Below are 9,576 nucleotides of genomic sequence, written 5' to 3' on the forward strand. Positions count from 1 at the left end.
GCTCAAATTTTGGAAACCTCTTCAAAATCAACAACTTAGAAGTGTGGCCATGGGAAGAAAACATAACTCAGCATATCTCCCCACGTTTGAATGGTTCGCAGTGATTAATGACCATTGGATGGGGCACAGGAAAGCAGACAATGACTGGAACCCATCCCTAAACAAGGTCTCGTTTACAGCGGTGGAGAAGGCAGGGAACTGGCAGAACCAAACCATTTTAGGTTTAGGTTTACTTTTATTAATGTCACGTGTACCGAGATACAATGAAAAGCTTTGTTTTGCATGTTATCCAAACAGATCATATACACTGTACACAAACAAAATCAAGTCAAAATCAAGTACAATAAATAGAGCAAAGGGGAAGTTATAGAGAGCAGAATATAGTGACGTTTTCAGCATTCTCGTGCAGTACCTATCGTGAGAATGAAAAAAAGCAATGACCTTTCGGCAAGGAGATCAGTCATCCTTAGTGGTCTGTGACTCCAGGTTCATAATGATGTGTTTGACTCTTACCTGCCCATTTGGGGATAGGTATTAAGTGCTAAACTCATCAGTCATGTCTTTGTCCGGAAAAATAAAGGTTTCGAATGATTAGAAGTATAATGGGTCTTCTTTCCCCAGAGAGAGTTAACCCAATAACTGAAGCCAGCCGTATAGAATAATGTTCAGCACAGATTGGTCCAGATGTTTCATGGATAGATGAGAATGCTACATTAGGATCAGAGAATTGAGGATGGAGATAACCTAATCCTCCATGCAATTTTCACTGATGGACTCACACACAGCCAATGTCAAACCCATCAATTAGACTAACAGAAGTGGAGTCCAGTAGAAAAAGAATGTTTCAACTTCACATCAAGTGAGAAATTGGAGGTCTGGTCAAAAGCTTCTCACTGACCAAATCTATCCTTGACCATATATCAGGACCATAGAGTCCTGAGTGAGAATTCTTCAGTCTAATTAGTTGCAGTGGCTTGTTTTTTTCCCCCAACAGAGTCCACCTACTCCATCAGCCGCCCATTTACACTAATCCTACATTAATCCTTCTTTCATTCCCTCCCTTCAGTTTCTACCATTGATCTACACTCTAGGAGCATTTACAGTGGCCAATAAAGCTAGCAACCTGTACAACCTTGGGGCTTGGTAGGAAATCAAATCACCCGGAGGAAGCCCACATGATCACAGAAAAAAGTGCAAACTCCACATAGACAGCATCTAAGGTCAGCAATGTGCCCAGGATGTTATGGATTTGAAACAATATTAGCTACGCAACTGGGCTGTCCAACAATATGGACAAAAGGAACCCATCAAGAGAGAAATGTGTTCAAATGTTTCTGATTTCTGTAGTCACTCACTAAAGGAGTGATAAAGAAATTAACCTTTCCAAATCTGCAGTGAGCCCATTGAAATATAATATAGAGGTATAGAGATGAACAGCATAAAAACAGGACTGTTGGTCTGAAAATTAAAATCATTAAAACCAGTTAATTGCAATGAGCTAAGAAATGTTCTGAGTACATATGGTCATAATCAATTAATTTGAAAGCCTGGCATTAAGTACCCATTGCATTTCTTATTTCCATGCAATCTGATGCAATCATATTTGTTCCAGCCATTTATAGTGTTAAAATTACCCAAAAGATTATCCATTAGAATAGTAAACTCGAGTCCAGAGGAACGCCCTTTGCTATAATAACAGAGCATATCTATTTGTCACACTCTTGACATTTGAGGTAAAGTTTCTTAAAACATCTAAGAAATAAATACTTCAAAAATTATATACTTGCAGTGAAATATATTCTGCATTTTGAGTCTGTGTCTTCTGTGTAATTTTTAGAAAATGGGCCACGATAATACAACTTGAATTTTAGATTTAGCATAATAGGAGTCTGGTGTGATTTTAAATCTACAGGGCTACATTTTCTGGCAACCGTGAACAGCAGTAGATCTAATCCCCATCCCCTTGTGCTATATTACACAATATGATTGTGCTTGATGTTGGCATCACTCCACAGTACTATTTTGAAACATTGGAATTGCTGGGAAAAAAGTTACCAAGGTTCATTCTGTTTTCCTTCCGAGTATTCACATGATGCGATGATCGTGGAGTCGTTGATTAATTGTTGTCAAAAATACGAGAGTAAACGAGATACTCCTGCTGCATCGTCTAATGTACTTGCTAGAAGTATGAGTAATCAAGTCATGAGAGTCAACTCATTTCATTGAAGAGAGCAATTAAATACTCAAAACAACTCACTCACAACAGGGCCAAATGCAACCAGAAATGCTCTAGTGAATTCTCAGTTGCCTATTGAGCTGATCTCTGTGCTAAACTGGAACCAGGGGGTGCCCAGCTAAGTCCCAAGTGCCACTTGTGTGAAAAATTGTATTCACTGCACATGTTAATTCTGAACTTGGTTTGGTTATTGTTGGCAAGATCCATGTTAATTCAAGTTAATGACCAAACAAACAAAAAAAAGAGTTGGCTTGCAGATTTAAAAGTTAAAGGTTCAGTGATCCACATTTGTGTGCAAATTGTTTCCACTGATGTAACTAAGAGCAAAATAGTGAATCATCTATACAATACAATACAATACAATACAATATATCTTTATTGTCATTGTACCCAGGGGTACAACGAGATTGGGAATGCGCCTCCCATACGATGCACTAATTTAGGTAATTTAGACAGCAGCAACCCAACGAAACGAACAGTTATAACAGTTTTGGACAGGGTAAAGTGCAAGTTGATCTATGCGTTGTGGCCATCCGGCTCAGCAGGACCGGTTCATAGCAGCTATGGCCCTGGGGATGAAGCTGTTCCTGAGTCTGGAGGTGCGGGCATAGAAGGCCTTGTATCGTCTGCCCGATGGAAGGAGTTCGAACAGACTGTTGCAGGGGTGTGAAGAGTCTTTGTGGATGCTGGTGGCTTTTCTGAGGCATCGTGTGTTGTAGATGCCCTCCAAGTCTGGTAGCTGTGTTCCGATGGCCCTCTGAGCTCTATGGACTACCCGCTGTAGAGCTTTCCTTTCTGCCTCCGTGCAGCTGAGGTACCACACAGGGATTCCATGCGTTAGGATGCTCTCTATGGTGCAGCGGTAGAAGGTCGTCAGCAGCTGTTGGGGTAGACCAGACTTTTTCAGTGTTCTTAAGTAGAACAGTCTTTGTTGTGCCTTCTTGACCAGCGCAGCAGTGTTATTGGACCATGTTAGGTCCTCCGAAATGTGAGTGCCCAGAAACTTGAAGCTGGACACTCTCTCCACACTGACCCCATTGATAGAGATCGGGGCATATTCCCCGTTATGTGACCTACGGAAGTTGATGATCAGCTCCTTGGTCTTGGTGGTATTTAGGGACAGGTTGTTATCCGAGCACCAGTCCGCCAGGTTCTGCACCTCCGCTCTATAGTTTGTTTCATCCCCGTTGGTGATCAGCCCGATCACCGTTGTGTCATCTGCAAACTTGACAATGGTGTTGGTGTCGAATGCAGGAACACAGTCGTGTGTGAAGAGGGAGTAGAGCATGGGGCTCAGAACACAGCCCTGTGGTGTGCCGGTACTCAGGGTGATAGTGGAGGACAGGTGCGGGCCCATTCTCACTGCCTGCGGTCGTTCCAGCAGGAAGTCCAGGATCCAGTCACATAATGACGAGCTAAGGCCTAGCTGGTGGAGTTTGGTGATGAGCTTTTTTTTTTTTTTTTTTTTTTTTTTTTTTTTTTTTTTTTTTTTTTTTTTTTAATCAAAAATATTTATTCAAATATTAAAATAATATATACAATGCAATAAAACCAAAACAGAACCCACCACCAGAATATTATACAAACAAATATACCTATTAAAACTATCATACAATTATACTACAATCCCCATCCAGGATACATCCAATCCCCCGCGGTGCCCAGCGGTCCCGGAATTCCTCCAGGGTGCCCGTGGACAGCGCGTAGTCCCTCTCCAACACCACCCGGGCACGGACGTAACCCCGGAAAAGGGGCAGGCAGCTGGCTCGGGCAGAGCCCTCTTCCGCCTGGCGCCGTGAGTCTCGGATGGCCAGCTTGGCCTGGCCCAGGAGCAACCCAACAAGGACATCTTCGGCCCTACCCTCTCCCCTACGCACAGGGTGTCCAAAGATGAGGATGGTGGGTGAAAAATGCAGCCAAAAAGCAAGGAGCAGCCCCTTTAGATATTGGAACAGGGGCTGCAACCTCACACACTGCATGTACACGTGGTACACAGACTCTTCCAACCCGCAAAAGTGGCAGGCGGCTGGCGAGTCTGTGAACCGCGCGAGGAACAGGTTGCAGGGGACTCCTCGGTGCAATATCTTCCACCCCAGGTCCCCGATGGAGAGGGGCAGAATTCCTGCGTAGAGGGACCCCCACCGCGGGGTCACCTCGCGACCGGAAGGCAACACTGACCGCCACTTAGTGTCCGGACGGTGGACCAGGGCGAGGAAGTGCAGGGTGTGGAGGAGGAGCCCGTACAGGACACGCCTCCCTGCGTCTCGGAGGGAGATGAAGGGTGTCGAGGAAATGCGACTCATGTTGTGTGGGACCGGCTCCCGGGAAGGATTACGGCGCCTCGGTCCGACGAGTACTTCCGGCTGAGCGGGGGTTTGCTCAGCCGCAGGTGCTCCACACATTTGAGCCTCTCCGACACCCAGCGGGGCAGGACAAGGGCCGGCTGCTCTCACGCCTGGGCCGCCGCCCTCCGTCAGCGGAGGGGGGGCCCGGTCGACAGCAACCAGGTTCCAGACTCTCAGCAAGTCCCGGTAGAAGCCGGGCATTCCCAGCAGGATAGCACGGCTGATGCCCACCATCGGGATCCGCGTACCTGCTTGAAGGCAGCGGCCCCGTTGGAAAAAGTGTGTCGCCAGCACGTGCCACCTGGGAGGACGCTCCGGGTACAGGTATCTCTGCAGAGTCCTGAGGCGGAGAGCCGCCAACTGGGTGCGGATGCACACCAGCGACTGCCCGCCCTCCTCAATCGGGAGACTCAGGACCGCTGCAGAGACCCAGTGCTTTCCGTTGCCCCAGAAGAAGTCCACCAACTTCTTCTGGATGATCCCAGCAAAAGTGGCTGATGGGACCAATGTGGTCAATCTGTACCAGAGCAGGGAAGCCACGAGTTGGTTAATGACCAACACCCTGCCCCGGTAGGAAAGCACCCTGAGGAGACCTGACCAGCGCCCCAGCCGGGCGACGACTTTCAACTCCAGCTCCTGCCAGTTCGCCAGCCAGGTCTCCGCGACGGGACTCAGGTAGACTCCCAAGTAAAGGAGGCGCGTGGTGCTCCACGTGAAAAACCGCATCTCCTCAGGGAGGGAGTCCACCTGCCATGGACCCACCAAGAGTCCAGAACATTTCCCCCAATTGATCCTTGCAGAGGAGGCGGCCGAGAAGACTCGTTGGCACTCGCGCATCCTCTGCAGATCAGCGGGGTCAGTGACCATGAGGAGCACGTCATCGGCATAGACCGAGAGGACCACCTCCATATCTGGCTCGCGTAGAACCATGCCCGTCAACCTCCTCCGAAGCAGACTAAGGAATGGCTCCACGCAGATGGCGTACAGTTGGCCTGACATGGGGCAGCCCTGACGTACTCCTCTGCGGAAGGGAATGGGAGCCGTCAAGGATCCGTTGACCTTGATGAGGCACTCCGCAGTGGTGTATAGAAGTCGGATCCGGGCCACAAAGTGCGGTCCGAACCCAAACGCCCGCAGAGTCCTCACCAGATACTCGTGATCCACCCTGTCGAAAGCCTTCTCCTGGTCAAGGGAGAGAAAGGCAGAGGGTACACCGGTCTCCTGAGCCAGGTAGACCAGGTCCCGGACCAGATGGATATTGTCCTGGATGGACCGGCCCGGGACCGTGTAAGACTGGTCAGGGTGGATCACTTGGGCCAGCACTGGGCCCAGACGGTTGGCCATTGCCTTAGCAAAGACCTTGTAATCGGTACAGAGGAGGGAGACCGGGCGCCAGTTCTTTAGTAGGCGGAGATCACCCTTCTTGGGCAGAAGGACCACTACAGCCCTCCGCCAAGACAGGGGCATCTCCCCGGTCGCCAGGCTCTCCCTCAGGACCATGGTGTAGTCCTCCCCCAAGGTCCCCCAGAAAGTGCGGAGGAACTCTGCTGTCAGTCCGTCCAGGCCTGGGGATTTGCCCCTTTGAATCTGATGGAGGGCTGCAGTCAGTTCGTCTAGTGTCAGGGGGGCGTCCAGACGCTCGGCACCCTCCGGGCCGACCGTGGTTAGACCTTCCCACAGATCACTGCACTCGTCCACGCCGGAGCTATCCGGTGAAAACAAGGTCCCATAAAAGGAACGAACCGCCGCGTTGATGTCTTCTGGTTCGGTGACGGGGGAGTCATCGTCAGCGAGCAGCTCCACTAACTGCTGACGGACTCCCCGCCATTTCTCCAGCGAGTAGAAGAAGGGTGAACCGCGGTCCAAATCGTGGAGCATTTGGATCCGCGACCTCACATACGCGCCTCGGGATTGCTGTAACTGCAGCTCCTTCAGCGCGTCCTTCTTCTCCTGGTATTCCCTCCAGAGGGTCGGGTCCCCACCGGTCTGACTTAGACGCGAATCCAAATCGAGCAGCTCACTCCCGAGCTGTCGGACCTTGGAATCGCGTCTCTTGGTAGACCCCCTAGTGTACTCCTGACAGAAACGCCGGATGTGGGCCTTGCCCACGTCCCACCATAGCCGCAGGGAGTGAAATCCTCCCCTCTTCCCCTTCCAAGTGGTCCAGAACCTCACAAACGAGTCCCGGAAGCGGCGATCCTCCAGCAGCCGGTTGTTAAAGTGCCAGTATGCGGACCCTCCCCTCGTGCGCAGCAGGGTAAACTCTGCCCACACCAGGTGGTGGTCCGAGCAAGGCATCGGCCGCATGGAGGCCGCCGAGACCCGGGAGACGTACGCCCGAGAAATGTACAGGCGGTCAATGCGAGAGCCACCCCCCTCTGACCTCCTGGAGAAGGCACTGGAGTCGGGGTGGAGGTTCCTCCAGGTGTCTACCAAGTCAAAGGAGCCCACGAGCTCCTTCAACTTCTTCACCGACTCCTGGCCGCGCTGGATACCTGAACGGTCTCCTTCCTCGAGGGTACAGTTGAAATCTCCCCCAAAGATCACGCAGTCGCCAGGGTCGATGGAGCTCAAAAGGGTAGACACCTCCCGGAACAGGCACGTCTGCAACACGGCGGGCTTGGGGGCGTACACGTTGACAAAATGCAACGGCACGCCATCCAGGCGCACGGCCAGGTGAAGCAAGCGGCCTGGCACCAATTCCTGGACCTTTAGGATTTCTGGCCGGAAATTCGGGGCCAGCAAAATGGCCACCCCACTGGAAATGGAGCTGAGGTGGCTCATGAAGACCTCACCACTCCACTCCAGGAGCCAGGTGGACTCGTCTCCTGGGATGGTGTGGGTTTCCTGCAGGAAGCTCACCGCATATTTCCCATCCCTCAGGGTTGAGAGATGGTTAAACCTGCGGAGAGGCCCCCTGCTGCCATTGATGTTATAACTGGCTATGGTGATCGCCATGTCAGAAGTACACTAGATCCCCTCACCAGTCCCCTGGTCACTGACAGCAGAGTCGCCTTTGCCGCTACGGACCCTAGATGGATTGGCAGTGCGTTTCACCTTCCGGATCTTGGCAACAAGGGACGCTCTACTGGTCCCTCTACCCTCAGCAGGAACGACGCTGCTCTGGGCCTCGGCGTCCTTTTCCAGGTCGTCCAAGAAAGACCTGAGCTGACGCCGGTCGTTCCCCTTCACCCCCATCCCTCCCTTCACCCCCGTCCCTCCCTTCACCCCCGTCCCTCCCTTTCCCCTCCCCTTCCTTCTGAGGATGAGGTTCAGGGAGCTGGTGACCCCTTGTAAGTTCGGCCACCGGAGGGAGGCCAGTTTGGGCCGATGTTGGGCTCCTTCGGTGGCCGCGATGAACTCGCGGATCTCCTCCACTGGAATGAGAGGAGTGGCGTCGGGGGCAGCGAGAACATCCATTGACTCATTGCCCGAGGAGTCCTCTTCCACCCCCCCACTGCAGATGGAGTCACCGTTCCCATCCTTGGACACACCTTCTGTGCTTGAGGCTCCCGCCCCACCCTGTGCAGCGGTTGCCTCTTCCCCACCCTCTGGTCTCTCCTCCACCTCAGTCCCCACCGTGGGGCCAGTGGCAGAGGGGCCTTCCTCGGGTGTACCTGGGCAGTCAAGACCATTGACAGTGGGGTCTATCCCTCCACCAGTTGGGCCCAGAGTGGACTCTGGTGCCCCAGACTCAGGGAGTCCCTCTGGAGCCAGGTCCTGCGGGAGAGAAGGGCTGGTTTCCCCTTCCCCCTCCCCGCCTACTATCCCTAACTCCACAGGCGTGTTCTGCACCTCGTCCTGGGTGGGTTGCTCCTGGGCTTCCTCGGGTGCATGAATTGGGATTCCCTCCCCAACAGGAATCTCTCCCTGCTCCATTACACCCGAGTGGTCCCCATCACCACCCTCCCCAGAAACCCCTTCAGAGCATGGAACCGGGGCCTGAACCAGAGGGCAGGAGTCATCCTCCACCACAGCACTCCTCGCCCCACTGGAAGATTCCCCTATGTCCCCCTTCTGCTCCTCCCTGGAGAGATTCCTCCTTCTTTTTTTCGAAGGGGAGAAGCTCACAGACTCTGGGGTCACCTGAGCAACCCTAGTCTGCGGCTCCCCCTCCTCCCGCCCAATCCCCTCCGCCCCTGGCTGGATTATGGGGCTTGCGGACTCCCTAACGGGAGGTGACGGGATGGGTGGCAAAGTCTTATCCCCGGGGGGTTTGTTCCCCAGGTGCCTTATCTTCTTCGTCACCTTGCTCCCCTTCTTTTGACCCTCCCCATCCCCAGGGTTCCCTGGCTCAACTACAGGGGGAGTGGGAGTGGGGGGGGGAGGGGGGTTAGTGGCACCGGAGGCGGAGGCCTCCGCCCGGGATTTGGGGCAATTCCTCCGAATATGCCCCACTTCCTTGCAGGCGTGGCACCTCGGGCGGTCCGATGTCCAGAAGATGGTGAAGTCTCGCCCATCCTGCTGGACACAGAAGCGCCCGTCGACCACCTCCTCCCGGTCCAGCAACATTGTCAACTGGCGCCGGAGGGAGAGAACGTGCTGCAAGTCCTTCCTGCGGAACCCCATGGGTATTGGGGTGATGTCGGTTAGGATCTTCCCCAGGGTATGAAGGTGGGGAAGGAGGGCCTCGTTCTTGATGCAAGGCGGGACGTTGGATAGGACCACCCGCTGCGCGGTGGACCCCAGGGGCTCGACCTGTAGGAAAAGTCCACCCACTGTGACCCCTTTACATACAGTCGCGTTCACCCCCTCAACGGACTCCAGAAAGAACACGCCCTTCCCAAACATTTTTCCCACATACACAATGCCTACAGGCTTGGCTGCCGCTGCCACAGCAGCCGCGCAGTCCTCCAGGTTCATTTGGGGGGGCAAGTAGCACCTGACCCCATGTTCAAAGGGTAGGTTCCTCATGGGGAACCGGGCCCCCAGAGGAGCAGCCGAAGCAGCTGAAGCAGCCGCCTTAGCATAACTCCCCGAAGGCCCCGATCCCCC

Source organism: Rhinoraja longicauda, chromosome 8 (assembly GCF_053455715.1).
Source record: "Rhinoraja longicauda isolate Sanriku21f chromosome 8, sRhiLon1.1, whole genome shotgun sequence".
NCBI lineage: Eukaryota > Metazoa > Chordata > Chondrichthyes > Rajiformes > Arhynchobatidae > Rhinoraja > Rhinoraja longicauda.